The sequence below is a fragment of the Bufo bufo genome, chromosome 3 (assembly GCF_905171765.1).
Source record: "Bufo bufo chromosome 3, aBufBuf1.1, whole genome shotgun sequence".
Classification (NCBI taxonomy): Eukaryota; Metazoa; Chordata; class Amphibia; order Anura; family Bufonidae; genus Bufo; species Bufo bufo.
The window spans coordinates 169,938,426-169,957,094 of record NC_053391.1 but is presented as its reverse complement, the minus strand read 5'-3'; positions in this window follow the sequence as shown (position 1 = coordinate 169,957,094).

The following is an 18,669-nucleotide window of genomic DNA, read 5'->3' as shown; positions in this document are numbered from 1 at the left end:
CTTAAGGAGCAACTTTTCCAATTTCCAATATTTATGTACAAACCGGATTCCAAAAAAGTTGGGACACTACAGGGAGTGCAGAATTATTAGGCAAGTTGTATTTTTGAGGATTAATTTTATTATTGAACAACAACCATGTTCTCAATGAACCCAAAAAACTCATTAATATCAAAGCTGAATATTTTTGGAAGTAGTTTTTAGTTTGTTTTTAGTTTTAGCTATTTTAGGGGGATATCTGTGTGTGCAGGTGACTATTACTGTGCATAATTATTAGGCAACTTAACAAAAAACAAATATATACCCATTTCAATTATTTATTTTTACCAGTGAAACCAATATAGCATCTCAACATTCACAAATATACATTTCTGACAATCAAAAACAAAACAAAAACAAATCAGTGACCAATATAGCCACCTTTCTTTGCAAGGACACTCAAAAGCCTGCCATCCATGGATTCTGTCAGTGTTTTGATCTGTTCACCATCAACATTGCGTGCAGCAGCAACCACAGCCTCCCAGACACTGTTCAGAGAGGTGTACTGTTTTCCCTCCTTGTAAATCTCACATTTGATGATGGACCACAGGTTCTCAATGGGGTTCAGATCAGGTGAACAAGGAGGCCATGTCATTAGATTTTCTTCTTTTATACCCTTTCTTGCCAGCCACGCTGTGGAGTACTTGGACGCGTGTGATGGAGCATTGTCCTGCATGAAAATCATGTTTTTCTTGAAGGATGCAGACTTCTTCCTGTACCACTGCTTGAAGAAGTTGTCTTCCAGAAACTGGCAGTAGGACTGGGAGTTGAGCTTGACTCCATCCTCAACCCGAAAAGGCCCCACAAGCTCATCTTTGATGATACCAGCCCAAACCAGTACTCCACCTCCACCTTGCTGGCGTCTGAGTCGGACTGGAGCTCTCTGCCCTTTACCAATCCAGCCACGGGCTCATCCATCTGGCCCATCAAGACTCACTCTCATTTCATCAGTCCATAAAACCTTAGAAAAATCAGTCTTGAGATATTTCTTGGCCCAGTCTTGACGTTTCAGCTTGTGTGTCCTGTTCAGTGGTGGTCGTCTTTCAACCTTTCTTACCTTGGCCATGTCTCTGAGTATTGCACACCTTGTGCTTTTGGGCACTCCAGTGATGTTGCAGCTCTGAAATATGGCCAAACTGGTGGCAAGTGGCATCTTGGCAGCTGCACGCTTGACTTTTCTCAGTTCATGGGCAGTTATTTTGCGCCTTGGTTTTTCCACACGCTTCTTGCGACCCTGTTGACTATTTTGAATGAAACACTTGATTGATCGATGATCACGCTTCAGAAGCTTTGCAATTTTAAGAGTGCTGCATCCCTCTGCAAGATATCTCACTATTTTTGACTTTTCTGAGCCTGTCAAGTCCTTCTTTTGACCCATTTTGCCAAAGGAAAGGAAGTTGCCTAATAATTATGCACACCTAATATAGGGTGTTGATGTCATTAGACCACACCCCTTCTCATTACAGAGATGCACATCACCTAATATGCTTAATTGGTAGTAGGCTTTCGAGCCTATACAGCTTGGAGTAAGACAACATGCATAAAGAGGATGATGTGGTCAAAATACTAATTTGCCTAATAATTCTGCACGCAGTGTATACAAATCGTGAATAAAAACTGAATGCAATGATGTGGAGGTGCCAACTTCTAATATTTTATTCAGAATAGAACATAAATCACGGAACAAAAGTTTAAACTGAGAAAATGTACCATTTTAAGGGAAAAATATGTTGAATCAAAATTTCATGGTGTCAACAAATCCCCAAAAAGTTGGGACAAGGCCATTTTCACCACTGTGTGGCATCTCCCCTTCTTCTTACAACACTCAACAGACATCTGCGGACCGAGGAGACCAGTTTCTCAAGTTTAGAAATAGGAATGCTCTCCCATTCTTGTCTAATACAGGCCTCTAACTGTTCAATCGTCTTGGGCCTTCTTTGTTGCACCTTCCTCTTTATGATGCGCCAAATGTTCTCTATAGGTGAAAGATTGCAGACTGGCCATTTCAGTACCCGGATCCTTCTCCTACGCAGCCATGATGTTGTGATTGATGCAGAATGTGGTCTGGCATTATCTTGTTGAAAAATGCAGGGTCTTCCCTGAAAGAGATGACGTCTGGATGGGAGCATATGTTGTTCTAGAACCTGAATATATTTTTCTGCATTGATGGTGCCTTTCCAGACATGCAAGCTGCCCATGCCACACGCACTCATGAAACCCCATACCATCAGAGATGCAGGCTTCTGAACTGAGCGTTGATAACAACTTGGGTTGTCCTTGTCCTCTTTGGTCGAGATGACATGGCGTCCCAGATTTCCAAAAAAAGAACTTCGAATCGTGACTCGTCTGACCACAGAACAGTCTTCTATTTTAAGATTGTCTTGACCAGGACCACACCCCTAAATGCATTGAAGCAACTGCCATGTGATTGGTTGACTAGATAATTGCATTAATGAGAAATAGAAGAGGTGTTCCTAATAATTCTTTAGGTGAGTGTATATTCAATACATTGATAATCCTTCATTATCTGTGTCCATTATTTCTAAGCATTATATGACTCCAAATCAGAGAGTGTCTGCTATTATATTTTTCATAATGGAATAACTAACTCTGATGTGAACCCGAAGTGTAATCCTGGGTGTAATATTCTAGTTCTCTTTTCTCACTTTCAGTTGAACATTATTTTGGGGGTCTCCTTCTGGTTCATCTGAAATGAATCCCTTAATAGATTTGCTCATTCTTAATTCTAACTAGGCCAAATCTTTTTACAGCAACAGCATACCCTTCTAGTCATTGGTCAGTCTTTTTAACATTCTTATGTGGTAAAACTAGTATAATAGCTAAGCCAGTCTTACATATCCAAGTTTTTTTTAGAACAAAAATCATTTCCAGACCAAAACAGATAACTTTTCTAGTTAAGAAGCCTTGGGGGACCGCTGGGTGGGTGCTATTTCTATTATGGAGAACAGTTAACATATGTGATGACTATTGTGTAGGTTAGGAAAGGGTTTCTTATAAAAATATATAGAAATTATATGAAAATGAGCACATCTTACATCTGCTGGCATCAGATATGCTTAGGAAAGCCTCTCTCTCTCATGTTGGTTTGTTAAAATCTGAACTTTTGGGAAAATTGGGACAACTTTCAAACTAATAGTTAATTTGCTCATCCTTACCCTAAATCATGATCCTCCCTTCACCATGCTTCATAGTTGGGATGAGGTGGTGTTGATGTGTAGTTTTCTATTCAAAAATAGTGTTGTACTTATGCGTAGGGTGGCCACTTAGACCACTCGCAAAAGCCAGACATTACAACCTCGCCCTCTAGTTCAGCTAAGCCACACCCAGAGACCATGCCCTCTCCCTACCCGCAGCTTACAGAGTTTGAAAAAATAAAATACAGAACAAACTTCAGGTCAGCTGCGGGGGCGGGAGGCAGGATGACTTTATCCCTGCAGCTCAGACAGCACAGTGCCCAAGCCCGTGCCGTCCATTTTAGTATTAGGCTCAGGCGCAGTGAGTGAAGGATGGCAGCAGGCGAGTGTCCTTCACTCACTGTGCCTGGGCATACTATAATGGACGGCGCAGGCGCAGGATCTGCAGGTCACGGAGGAGACCGAGGATGTCAATCACCTTTACAAGGGCGTACCAAATGGTGAGAGGACGGAGCCTCTAGGTGCTGCAGCAACGCTCCACTAAAACCTAGAGGATCATTTGCTAATGGTGGCAGGCAGGGAGATATAAGTCATACAGTTATGTTCTGCTGACATTAGCACATTGCTAATGTCAGCCAGCTACATAACAATTTTTCTGATGACAGAAACCCTTTAAGATTTTATTTATGTTTGCAATAGCTTCCTTTGTGGTGTCATACCATGACTATCATTCTTGTTCAGTGCTTTTCTAATAGTGGGCACACAAACCAAATTTGTTGCAGTTTATAGAGCATATTCCTTCTCATCTCTTTCAAAAATTGCTGCTCTCAAAGTGATCCTAAAAGGATGCTTAACTCCTCGAGAGGGTAGCAACAGTCCTCATTTTTTCCATTAGAAACAAGATAGATTTGTCTAACCATGGATTGACATTTATTCATGTCTTTAGCAATGCTTTTTTTCACCAGCTTAACTTGTCTGGAAAACATTTTTTTTTGAGATCTTCAGAATTTTGTTTGCATTTACAGTAGGTATGGTTCATACAAACTGATCTTACTCCAGAAGAACAGATTTGTCAGTAACCAGGCTTTGAATGTCTTTATCTAACTGAAAAAGCATCTGTGAAGCCCACACTTCTAATTATATTCCCTTAATTGAAACATCTTTTGCCATTTAGCTTAGAGAAGTCATTAACACAGAGGTTAACTTATTTTTTTTCCCTGCATTGTAGCTATTTACTCAGTGCGCTTAATAAAAGACATACAACAGTACAGCTGTTTTTATGTTATTATTTATATTTGGTTAGACTGAATCTACAATTGTGACAGTGGCATACATTGTCCAGGGGTCCAATTGTTGAAAAAAGTATATACACTATACAATGCAATATACTGTATCTCACAAAATGAGTACACATCTAACATTTTGTAAATATTTTATTATACCTTTTCATGGGACAACACTGAAGATATAACACTTTGATACAATGTAAATTAGTCAGTGTACAGCTTGTATAACAGTGTAAATTTGGTGTGGCCTCAAAATAACTCAACATGCATACATTAATATTTTACAAAGAAAATCAAGAGCACTCCCGCGCTCCCATACAAAAAATCCACCAACCTCCAGTTGGAGGTCCGCTGCACAGTGTATATAATGGGCTTTGCTGCTGCCGCCCAGGATACAAAATTGATTGAATGTTAGTTACCTTACGGTATAAACTTACACTGGTGCTGGTAGGTAGAAATATAACAGATTGAGTACAGTGGCTAGATGAATGTTCCGCTATAATAGAAAATGAGTATCAATTGACGATGCGATGAAATAATCACTGCGGTGGTAGTTACCTTTTCTTTTGATGTGAGCTGGCAAAACAATCTAGGTTCTTTGGATGCTTACACAGTTCCCGTTCCTGTGTGTAGAGAAGTGTGAGGAAAAGCAAGTCTTCACTGTTCACCTACCAGCATTCACACTGCTCCGGCCGGTAGCTGTGTGGTGCGAGGGAGCAGACTACAGATTCGGCGTCCAGGATCTTCTGTGCGTGTGACGTAACCGCGAAGTACTACTGGTGCTCCCAGAGATCAAAGTTCACCCGACGAGTTTCTGAGCCGTCGGGCTACCGGCCGAAGCAGTGTGAATGCTGGTAGGTGAGCAGTGAAGATTTGCTTTTCCTCACACTTCTCTACACACAGGAACGGGAACTGTGTAAGCATCCAAAGAACCTAGATTGTTTTGCCAGCTCACATCTAAAGAAAAGGTAACTACCACCGCAGTGATTATTTCATCGCATCGTCAATTGATACTCATTTTCTATTATAGCGGAACATTCATCTAGCCACTGTACTCAATCTGTTATATTTCTACCTACCAGCGCCAGTGTAAGTTTATACCGTAACATTCAATCAATCATGCATACATTAATGTCAAAACTTCTGGCAACAAAAGTGAGAACACCCCTAAATGAAAATGGCCAAATGGTGCCCAATTAGACATTTTCCCTCCCCGATGTCATGTGATTTGTTAGTGTTACAAGGTCTCAGCTGTGAATGGGAAGCCTGTGTGTTAAATTTGGTGTTATCACTCTCATACTCATATTGGTCACTAGAAGTTCACATGGCACCTCATGGCAAAGAACTCTCTGGGGATCTGAAAAAAATTATTGCTGCTCTACATAAAGATGGACTAGGCTATAAGATTGCCAACACCAAATTTACACTGTTATACGAGCTGTACACTGACTACTTTACATTGTATCAAAGTGTCATATGTTCAGTGTTGTCCCATTAAAAGATATAATATAATATTTACAAAAAATGAGGGGTGTATATGATTTGCTATATGATGATAAAAAGGTATGCCAATGCATACTGGCATACCATATGCCAAAAGAGCTATTGCATTTGCTGTATGTGGCAGGATTTTCCACTGCATATGTTGAATGTAGTGCAAAAGCAATATGTAAGATGAGTCTTACTCTAAACCCATTATTTATTTATTTTTACAGGGCTTCAAGCACACAGTATTCGATATTTGGTAAATTAATATAGTGCTTTAATAACATTAAATTAAAGGTAAGAGTAAGGCCTCTATGTACCTTGAACCAATTATTTAATTAATCATACATGTGAGTAATAAAACTTAAGATGGACAGAACACTCAGTTTTCACATCACGTATTGCCCTACTTATGAGAATGCCAAGTACGAAAATTACACAAAGACTTTATAACCTTGATGAAACATCTGGATGGTTAAATATGTTCACAATTATTTCAGATGAAATAAAGTGATCTTATCTTAAAGGACCAATGTTTTGCAATTTTTTTGGCGAAAAAAATAAATATTCAACCATCTTTTACACTTAAGATTACTATTGCATAGGTGTCCTGTGACCGCCTCTGCCCTGCTTCTCCTTGCAAGCATGGGCTCCATGCTACTCACCCAGCCAGTCCTTCTGTCAAAGTTTACTAGGATTCCCTCCCCTGCCGCCAGCCTCTACAGTGTATTCTGTAGACTGCAGTCTATGTTCCCTTGGAAAGACCTCCAGGTCTGTGTGTGATGACGTGCATGCACTCGGTCTTGGCCATTTAAAGGGCCAGCATGCACACATCCAATTTCCTCCCCAGCCTATGGTTGGTTGTCCTAGGTAGGGTATTTGAGGCCCCTCCCTTAGTGAGAGGGTGCATAACCATTTAGCTTCCTGGTCTCTAATTAACAGTGAAGGTTATATTCTCTCTGACTACCCATGTACTGTACTCCTGCCTGACAACTGACTCCAAGCAGCCTGCCCCGACTTTAGCCTGTTTTTTGTATTGACAATTGCTGCCTGCCCTGGCCTTGCACTTGTTTCTTGGATTCATTTGTATGCTGCCTGCCCAGACCTTGCCTAAAGGACTACAAATATTGTCTGATCCCTCTGTGCTTTGCACCAGTGTTTCCCATGGGTCAACTATCAACTACACCGGGACTATCGCCAGGGGTAGAAGCCTGGTGACTCCTCTGCAGCGAAGATCAGATCCCTGTATAGGGATTAATGGGTGAAAACCAGGGGACTGTCAGGACAATGCCCAGATTCAAACTGATTAGTCGGTACAGTGGGTTCAAATCCTCTGCCTGTTAAATTTGTGCAGTTTTCACAGTTTTTCAATGCAAAAATTACAGGCTGCACAGTGTTAAGTTAGGTCTGCAGATGTTAACTTACTGTAGATTTTTTTTTAACACAACTCATTCTGAAATAACTTCTATCTATATCTTGGACAAGTCCTCAAAATCTTGTATCATTCCCCCTAAAGATCTAATGCTGACCATGCACATGACATGTACTGTAAGTTGTCCATCCCGTCCAGTTTTGGCATAACTGACCTATTTTCTAATGTGTATAGGTTCTTCAGTGACAGGGAAAAAAAGGGATGAGGCCTGCTAAATTTCATCATGCTCATTTTTGTTCCCTACTTTCCAATGCAATGTACCCCTTTTTTATGTCCTAAAATTCTTATACCCATTTAATTTCGAAAGATCTACCCAAATATAATGCCACCTTTCACTAGTTTCACAAGATTTTTAAGAATTTACTTGATCATACACTTAGAAACATAACCATTTTCTTAGGATATGCCATCAAAGTTTGAATGCTGCAGGTTTGAATCTCTGGACCACTGCTAGCCAGCACAATAAAAGATCCCCTTTACTGTCCGCACTGGTGCCCATGCATGGTACTGCAGCAAAGTTTCATTTTTTTTTGCAGCCTTTTCATCGTGCTTGTCTCAGTGGTTGGAGATGAACGGATCAATCATTGATGGTATAGTCCTCAGATAGACCATCCAAGTTTAAGTCTCTGAAACCTCCTTTGTTTATGTACTTTGTGCACAATCTACAAATTAAGTTATTTATCCTTTGTCTCTTTAAAATTCAGCTTGATTGGTATGTATTTTTTAGGAGTATTTATTTACAATAGAACATTATACTACACTGTCTTTTATCTCCTTAGGGTACTTTCATATATGTGTTAAAGCCAGTGGTGTAGCTATAGAGGAGGCAGGGGAAGCAGCTGCTTTGGGGTCTGAACTCAGAAGGGGCCCACCTTGGAGGAGGACTAAAATGTTTTAATGTGAGGGCCCTCTCAACAGTGTTATACAGTCAAGTCCATAAATATTGCGACATCAACACAATTCTAACATGTTCGTCTCTATACACCACCACAATGGATTTTAAATTAAATGAACTAGATGTGCTTTAACTGCAGACTGTCAGCTTTGATTTGAGGGTATTTACATCCAAATCAGGTAAACAGTGTAAGAATTACAACAGTTTGCATATGTGCCTTCCACTTGTAAAGGAACCAAAAGTAATGGGACATAATAATAATCATAAATCAAACTTTCACTTTTTAATACTTGGTTGCAAATCCCTTGCAGTCAATTACAGCCTGAAGTCTGGAACGCCTAGACATCACCAGACGCTGGGTTTCATCCCTGGTGATGCTCGGCCAGGCCTCTACTGCAACTGTCTTCAGTTCCTGCTTGTTCTTGGGGCATTTCCCCTTCAATTTTGTCGTCAGCAAGTGAAATGCATGCTCAATCGGATTCAGGTCAAGTGATTGACTTGACCATTGCATAACATTCCACTTCTTTCCCTTAAAAAACTCTTTGGTTACTTTTGCAGTATGCTTTGGGTCATTGTTCATCTGCACTGTGAAGCGCCGTCCATTGAGTTCTGAAGCATTTGACTGAATATGAGCAGATAATATTGCCCCAAACACTTCAGAATTCATCCTGCTGCTTTTGTCAGCAGTCACATCATCAATAAATACAAGAGAACCAGTTCCATTGTCAGCCATATATGCCCACGCCATGACACTACCACCACCATGCTTCACTGATGAGGTGGTATGCTTAGGATCATGAGCAGTTCCTTTTCTTCTCCATACTCTTCTTTTCCCATCACTCTGGTACAAGTTGATCTTGGTCTCATCTGTCCATAGGATGCTGTTCCAGAACTGTGAAGGCTTTTTTAGATGTCGTTTTTGCAAACTCTAATCTGGCCTTCCTGTTTTTGAGGCTCACCAATGGTTTACATCTTGTGGTGAACCCTCTGTATTCATTCTGGTGATGTCTTCTCTTGATTGTTGACTTTGACACACATACACCTACCTCCTGGAGAGTGTTCTTGATCTGGCCAACTATTGTGAAGGGTGTTTTCTTCACCAGGGAAAGAATTCTTCGGTCATCCACCACAGTGGTTTTCCGTGGTCTTCCCGGTCTTTTGGTGTTGCTGAGCTCACCAGTGCGTTCCTTCTTTTTAAGAATGTTCCAAACAGTTGTTTTGGCCACGCCTAATGTTTTTGCTATGTCTCTGATGGGTTTGTTTTGTTTTTTTCAGCCTAATGATGGCTTGCTTCACTGATAGTGACAGCTCTTTGGATCTCATCTTGAGAGTTGACAGCATCAGATTCCAAATGCAAATAGCACACTTGAAATTAACTCTGGACCTTTTATCTGCTCATTGTATTTGGGATAATGAGGGAATAACACACACCTGGCCATTGAACAGCTGAGAAGCCAATTGTCCTATTACTTTTGGCCCCTTAAGAAGTGGGAGGCACATATGCAAACTGTTGTAATTCCTACACTTTTCACCTGATTTGGATGTAAATAAACCTTAAATTAAAGCTGACAGTCTGCAGTTAAAGCACATCTTGTTTGTTTCATTTCAAATCCATTGTGGTGGTGTATAGAGCCAAAAATGTTAGAATTGTGTCGATGTCCCAATATTTATGGACCTGACTGTACAATTACATTATATACAGTTACGGTATATACAGTGACATGACATACAGTATATATGTGTAGGAAACGGACAGAGCGGCTGATAAGCATGGTTTGAGACAGTGATCTTGAGGAGCTTGAGGGGGATGCATGGGAAGAGGGGGTTGCAAGTAGGTTGCTGAGGGGAAGGAGCCAATTCAAAATTTTGCTGTGGGGCCCAGTCATTTCTAGTTACACAACTGAAACACCAAAAAAGGAAATAGGGCCAGCACAGAAATAAATATATATAATCTTTATTATAGTCTCCACACGAGAGCAAAAGTAATAAAATACAGATAAAACACAATACTATGGTGGATGAGGGACACACAAGAAGAAAACCAACACCACTAGTAATGAGCATATAGATATAAATATATAAATGTCAATCTAGATATCAAGGCTAATAGAGTCATATAAATATAACATGGTGTGTAAATAAATAGACGCCAGATATCTAGGATAACAGGCAAAGTCATAAATGATGAGACCAGATGAAGATCCAAAAACAGTACAGGGATTTATAAAGTGCCAAGATACAAGTACATGAATCAGATTGATGAAACATCCATAATGAAGCTATGACATAAAATACCTGAGTGGTGAACTGGATAACCCCAGCGCACGTTTTGCGTTAGCTTCTTCAGGGGGAAAGGTGTGGTGTAGTTACACAACTGGTTAAAGCTATCCAGCTATGCCTCTTCCAGAAAAGTCTGCTGGAGTTCACCGTATCCAGCACAGCTGGATAGGGCCAAGCTATGCTAGATGCCATTAACTATAATGTGATCTGATGAGGATCTGGCCAATTTCCAAATCTTCTGACAGATGCATAGCCAGATACTTCCATTCACAGCCAGAGCCCATTGATTATAATGGGATCTGGCTGTTTCCGGCATGAGTACTGGGATTTGGATGGACAAAAAACACAGCTTACACTAGTTTTTGTCTGTCAGAATCCCAGCACTCATGTCGGAAACAGCCTGATCCTCACCAGATCCCATTATAATCAATGGGCTCTGACGGTAAATAGAAGTATGTGTCTATGCATCTGTCAGAAGATTTGTAACCATGAAACTTGCTGACCTGTTACTGTATGCTTGGTAGCTGAAGGCATGTGCCTGCATTTCTGAGAAAATAGAAAGATTGTTTAATATATGCAAATCAGCCTCTTGGAGAAACTGGGGTGCTGCCGTTGACACGTCCTCTCCACCTTGATTGATAGGATGCGGCCGTTGCAGAGAAACCAGAGCTTCTAGGTGTAATGGTTATGGTTAGTTTAAGCTGACCTTAACCTAAATTGAATAATCTACACTTTTAGCAGAGTCTACACATAATAAAAATGATATGCTATTGACATCCAATACAATTATAGGTTAAAGAGCTAGCTAGATTAATGTTTGCTATATTCCTATAATTTTAATATAACTTTTTGTCTGTTTTAAAAGAAATTGGCAAAATATGCTAAACACAGTATAGTACATCAGATCCACGCAGGGATCTATTAATAAATCAAAGACAACTGGAAAATCATATTTTATTAAAAAGCAACACAAAAAAGAGTGTAATGAAAACATTACTTTTTCCACGTCTGCATATACTAACATAAAAAAAGTTAATTAATTAAGACATCAATCTATCAATATGTGCATCCCAGTAAATACCAAATGCAGAAAGGTTGGATCAGATTAGAATCTTCCTTGACAAGTGCTATAAAAGGACAGCCAGAGATCCCATCTAGTCTTAAACGTGTGTAGGGAGTGGATTCTGTAAGCAACCATAATTCCCATAGTATAAGCTAGTGTTGAGCGTGAATATTTGAATTTTAATCGTGAATATCGGCACTTCGAGAATTTGCGAATATTTACAATATAGCGCTATATATTCGTAAAATCTTTTTTTTTCACAGTACACAGTTCACAGTACACATGATCCCTCCCTGCTTCTAGCTTGTGGGCCAATGAGAACCATTCTAGCAACCAATAGGAAAGTTGCATACCCCTTACTATATAAGAGAAACTCCCCACAGCCATTTTGTGCTGTTTCATACAGTTGTGAGAGAGAGAGAGGAGTGTGATCTTTGTGCTGTGCTCAATTCCTGTGACTTCTGATACCTCATATATATAATCCAGATAGTGTTAGATAGTGTAGGTTAGTGAGTGAATAGTGTAGCTGATAGGTTCCAGTGTAGGGTAATAGGGACATTTTATAATTAGCTCATATATACACTGCTCAAAAAAATAAAGGGAACACACAAATAACACAACCTAGATCTGAATTAATTAAATATTTTTCTGAAATACTTATTCTTTACATAGTTGAATGTGCTGACAACAAAATCACACAAAAAAAAAATGGAAATCTAATTTTTTAACCCATGGAGGTCTGGATTTGGAGTCACCCTCAAAGTTAAAGTGGAAACACACACTACAGGCTGATCCAACTTTGATGTAATGTCCTTAAAACAAGTCAAAATGAGGCTCAGTAGTGTGTGTGGCCTCCACGTGCCTGTATGACCTCCCTACAACGCCTGTGCATGCTCCTGATGAGGTGGCGGACGGTCTCCTGAGGGATCTCCTCCCAGACCTGGACTAAAGCATCTGCCAACTCCTGGACAGTCTGTGGTGCAACGTGACGTTGGTGGATAGAGCGAGACGTGATGTCCCAGATGTGCTCAATTGGATTCAGGTCTGGGGAATGGGCAGGCCAGTCCATAGCATCAATGCCTTCGTCTTGCAGGAACTGCTGACACACTCCAGCCACATGAGGTCTAGCATTGTCTTGCATTAGGAGGAACTCAGGGCCAACCGCACCAGCATATGGTCTCACAAGGGGTCTGAGGATCTCATCTCGGTACCTAATGGCAGTCAGGCTACCTCTGGCGAGCACATGGAGGGCTGTGCGGCCCTCCAAAGAAATGCCAGCCCACACCATTACTGACCCAATGCCAAACCGGTCATGCTGGAGGATGTTACAGGCAGCAAAACGTTCTCTACGGCGTCTCCAGAATCTGTCACGTCTGTCACATGTGCTCAGTGTGAACCTGCTTTCATCTGTGAAGAGCACAGGGCGCCAGTGGCAAATTTGCCAATCTTGGTGTTTTCTGGCAAATGACAAACGTCCTGCACGGTGTTGGGCTGTAAGCATAACCCCCACCTGTGGACGTCGGGCCCTCATATCACCCTCATGGAGTCTGTTTCTGACCGTTTGAGCAGACACATGCACATTTGTGGCCTGCTGGAGGTCATTTTGCAGGGCTCTGGCAGTGCTCCTCCTGTTCCTCCTTGCACAAAGGCAGAGGTAGTGGTCCTGCTGCTGGGTTATTGCACTCCTATGGCCTCCTCCACATCACCTGATGTACTGGCCTGTCTCCTGGTAGCGCCTCCATGCTCTGGACACTACGCTGACAGACACAGCAAACCTTCTTGCCACAGCTCGCATTGATGTGCCATCCTGGATAAGCTGCACTACCTGAGCCACTTGTGTGGGTTGTAGACTCCGTCTCATGCTACCACTAGAGTGAAAGCACCGCCAGCATTCAAAAGTGACCAAAACATCAGCCAGGAAGCATAGGAACTGAGAAGTGGTCTGTGGTGACCACCTGCAGAACCACTCCTTTATTGGGGGTGTCTTGCTAATTGCCTATAATTTCCACCTGTTGTCTATCCCATTTGCACAACAGCATGTGAAATTGATTGTCACTCAGTGTTGCTTCCTAAGTGGACAGTTTGAGTTCACAGAAGTGTGATTGACTTGGAGTTACATTGTGTTGTTTAAGTGTTCCCTTTATTTTTTTGAGCAGTGTATAATCCAGATAGTTAGTGGTAGATAGTCAGTGTAGGTCAGAGAGTGAATAGTGTAGCTGATAGAGTCCAGTGTAGGGAGTTAGGGACATTATATAGTTAGCTCATATATATTGTGTATGTATATATATATATATATATATATATATATATATATATATACACTCACCTAAAGAATTATTAGGAACACCTGTTCTATTTCTCATGAATGCAATTATCTAGTCAACCAATCACATGGCAGTTGCTTCAATGCATTTAGGGGGGTGGTCCTGGTCAAGACAATCTCCTGAACTCCAAACTGAATGTCAGAATGGGAAAGAAAGGTGATTTAAGCCATTTTGAGCGTGGCAAGGTTGTTGGTGCCAGACGGACCAGTCTGAGTATTTCACAATCTGCTCAGTTACTGGGATTTTCACACACAACCATTTCTAGGGTTTACAAAGAATGGTGTGAAAAGGGAAAAACATCCAGTATGCGGCAGTCCTGTGGGCAAAAATGCCTTGTGGATGCTAGAGGTCAGAGGAGAATGGGCCGACTGATTCAAGCTGATAGAAGAGCAACGTTGACTGAAATAACCACTCGTTACAACCGAGGTATGCAGCTAAGCATTTGTGAAGTGTTGAAGCCACAACACGCACAACCTTGAGGCGGATGGGCTACAACAGCAGAAGACCCCACCGGGTACCACTCATCTCCACTACAAATAGGAAAAAGAGGCTACAATTTGCACGAGTTCACCAAAATTGGACTGTTGAAGACTGGAAAAATGTTGCCTGGTCTGATGAGTCTCGATTTCTGTTGAGACATTCAAATGGTAGAGTCCGAATTTGGCGTAAACAGAATGAGAACATGTATCCATCCTCTGATGGCTACTTCCAGCAGGATAATGCACCATGTCACAAAGCTCGAATCATTTCAAGTTGGTTTCTTGAACATGACAATGAGTTCACTGTACTAAAATGGCCCCCACAGTCACCAGATCTCAACCCAATAGAGCATTTTTGCGTTGTGGTGGAACGGGAGCTTCGTGCCCTGGATGTGCATCCCTCAAATCTCCATCAACTGCAAGATGCTATCCTATCAATATGGGCCAACATTTCTAAAGATTGCTATCAGCACCTTGTTGAATCAATGCCACGTAGAATTAAGGCAGTTCTGAAAGGAAAAGGGGGTCCAACACCGTATTAGTATGGTGTTCCTAATAATTCTTTAGGTGAGTGTATATATATATATGTATATAGATCAAAGGAAAAAGACCGTCACTCACTCCTTGTAGATAATGGTATTGCTTTATTGGAAAAGCATGGATACAGCGCAACAAGCGACACGTGTTTCGGCTCGAATGCGAGCCTTTGTCAAGCATGATATGCATTACTACAAACACATTTAAATTGTGCGCCATCACCGGCGTCCACACGTGTTGACGCCACATCGCCATGGAAACATGTATTTACAAAACATAAAATTTCAACAGAAGACATGTTTTAATGCATAATCACAATGCAAATAGATATTTTATAGCTATCTGTGTGAAAGAAAATACAAGAGGTGAGCTAGCAAACATGCGATACAAACAGACACAGTCCATTAAAGCTAAGAAAGAAAATAATTACCCTGAGATGTATTTATCTCGTACAGGCTACGCTTGGATCAAGGGTTTCCACTCTTGTCATTTTTTGTCATTTTTTCTGTGAGTAGATGAATATGAATACAGAATAAAAAATCAAACAAAATAATAAAAATATAAATGAGAAAAATAATAAAAAATTAACCACCTCAGCCCCCCTAGCTTAAACACCCTTATTGACCAGGCCACTTTTTACTCTTCTGACCTACACTACTTTCACAGTTTATTGCTCGGTCATGCAACTTACCACCCAAATGAATTTTACCTCCTTTACTTCTCACTAATACAGCTTTCATTTGGTGGTATTTCATTGCTGCTGACATTTTTACTTTTTTTATTATTAATCGAAATTTAACGATTTTTTTGCAAAATAATGACATTTTTCACTTTCAGTTGTAAAATTTTGCAAAAAAAACGACATTCATATATACATTTTTCTCTAAATTTATTGTTCTACATGTCTTTGATAAAAAAATGGTTTGGGTAAAAAAAAAATGGTTTGGGTAAAAGTTATAGCGTTTACAAACTATGGTACAAAAATGTGAATTTCCGCTTTTTGAAGCAGCTCTGACTTGCTGAGCACCTGTCATGTTTCCTGAGGTTCTAAAATGCCCAGACAGTACAAACACCCCACAAATGACCCCATTTCGGAAAGTAGACACCCTAAGGTATTCGCTGATGGGCATAGTGAGTTCATAGAACTTTTTATTTTTTGTCACAAGTTAGCGGAAAATGATGATTTTTATTTTATTTTTTTTGTGACAAAAAATAAAAAATTCTAGGAACTCGCCATGCCCCTCACGGAATACCTTGGGGTGTCTTCTTTCCAAAATGGGGTCACTTGTGGGGTAGTTATACTGCCCTGGCAATTTAGGGGCCCTAATGTGTGGGAAGTATCTTGAAATCAAAATGTGTAAAAAATGACCTGTGAAATCCTAAAGGTGCTCTTTGGAATGTGGGCCCCTTTGCCCACCTAGGCTGCAAAAAAGTGTCACATATGTGGTATCGCCGTACTCAGGAGAAGTTGGGCAATGTGTTTTGAGGTGTCATTTTACATATACCCATGCTGGGTGAGAGAAATATCTCGGCAAAAGACAACTTTTCCCATTTTTTATACAAAGTTGGCATTTGACCAAGATATTTATCTCACCCAGCATGGGTGTATGTAAAATGACACCCCAAAACACATTGCCCAACTTCTCCTGAGTACGGCGATACCACATGTGTGACACTTTTTTGCAGCCTAGGTGGGCAAAGGGGCCCACATTCCAAAGAGCACCTTTAGGATTTCGCATGTCATTTTTTTTACACATTTTGATTTCAAACTACTTACCACACATTAGGGCCCTTAAATTGCCAGGGCAGTATAACTACCCCACAAGTGACCCCATTTTAGAAAGAAGACACCCCAAGGTATTTCATTATGGGCATAGTGAGTTCATGGAAGTTTTTATTTTTTGTCACAAGTTAGTGGAATATGAGACTTTGTAAGAAAAAAATAAATAAAAATAAAATCATCATTTTCCGCTAACTTGTGACAAAAAATAAAAAGTTCTATGAACTCACTATGCCCATCAGTGAATACCTTAGGGTGTCTACTTTCTGAAATGGGGTCATTTGTGGGGTTTTTCTACTGTCTGGGCATTGTAGAACCTCAGGAAACATGACAGGTGCTCAGAAAGTCAGAGCTGCTTCAAAAAGCGGAAATTCTCATTTTTGTACCATAGTTTGTAAACGCTATAACTTTTACCCAAACCATTTTTTTTTTACGCAAACATTTTTTTTTTATCAAAGACATGTAGAACAATAAATTTTGAGAAAAATATATAGAAATGTAGTTTTTTAAAAAAAAAAATACAACTGAAAGTGAAAAATGTCATATTTTTGTAAAAATTTTGTTAAATTTCGATTAATAACAAAAAAAATTTAAATGTCAGCAGCAATGAAATACCACCAAATGAAAGATCTATTAGTGAGAAGAAAAGGAGGTAAAATTCATTTGGGTGGTAAGTTGCATGGCCGAGCAATAAACCGTGAAAGTAGTGTAGTGCAGAATTGTAAAAAGTGGTCTGGTCATTAAGGGTGTTTAAGTTAGGGGAGCTGAGGTGGTTAAACTCTAAATTTAACACTTGCAGATCAGGAAATTCTGTTTTTTGGCAAAAAATGAGTGTTTTTAAAACCCCAGAAAATGATGGCTTCATTTCTAGCTTAAATTGCACACTGACTAATCCAGATGATGTATATTGCCCAAAAAGTATTTTTTTGGTAACATAATATGAAAGCTGTATATATTAAACTTGAATTTAACACTTGCAAATCAGGAAAATACAGTTTTTTGGCAAAAAAGTGTGTTTTTAAAACCCCAGAAAATGATGGGTGTATTTCTAGCTTAAATGGCACACTGACTAATCCAGATGTTGTATATTGCCAAAAAATTTTGATTTTCAATGTCCCAAAAGCTCAGAAGTGCTGGCACACTGAGCTTGCATTATATACATATTATTTATTTGGTCAATGGGCTCAGGGCAGGGTAAAAAGATTGTGCCCTGCACCCACACAACTATTTCTATGTACAGTCATGGCCAAAAGTTTTGAGAATGACACAAATATTAGTTTTCACAAAGTTTGCTGCTAAACTGCTTTTAGATCTTTGTTTCAGTTGTTTCTGTGATGTAGTGAAATAAAATTACATGCACTTCATACGTTTCAAAGGCTTTTATCGACAATTACATGATATTTATGCAAAGAGTCAGTATTTCCAGTGTTGGCCCTTCTTTTTCAGGACCTCTGCAATTCGACTGGGCATGCTCTCAATCAACTTCTGGGCCAATTCCTGACTGATAGCAACCCATTCTTTCATAATCGCTTCTTGGAGTTTGTCAGAATTAGTGGGTTTTTGTTTGTCCACCCGCCTCCTGAGGATTGACCACAAGTTTTCAATGAGATTAAGATCTGGGGAGTTTCCAGGCCATGGACCCAAAATTTAAACGTTTTGGTCCCCGAGCCACTTAGTAATCACTTTTGCCTTATGGCACGGTGCTCCATCGTGCTGGAAAATGCATTGTTCTTCACCAAACTGTTGTTTGATTGTTGGAAGAAGTTGCTGTTGGAGGGTGTTTTGGTACCATTCTTTATTCATGGCTGTGTTTTTGGGCAAAATTGTGAGTGAGCCCACTCCCTTGGATGAGAAGCAACCCCACACATGAATGGTCTCAGGATGCTTTACTGTTGGCATGACACAGGACTGATGGTA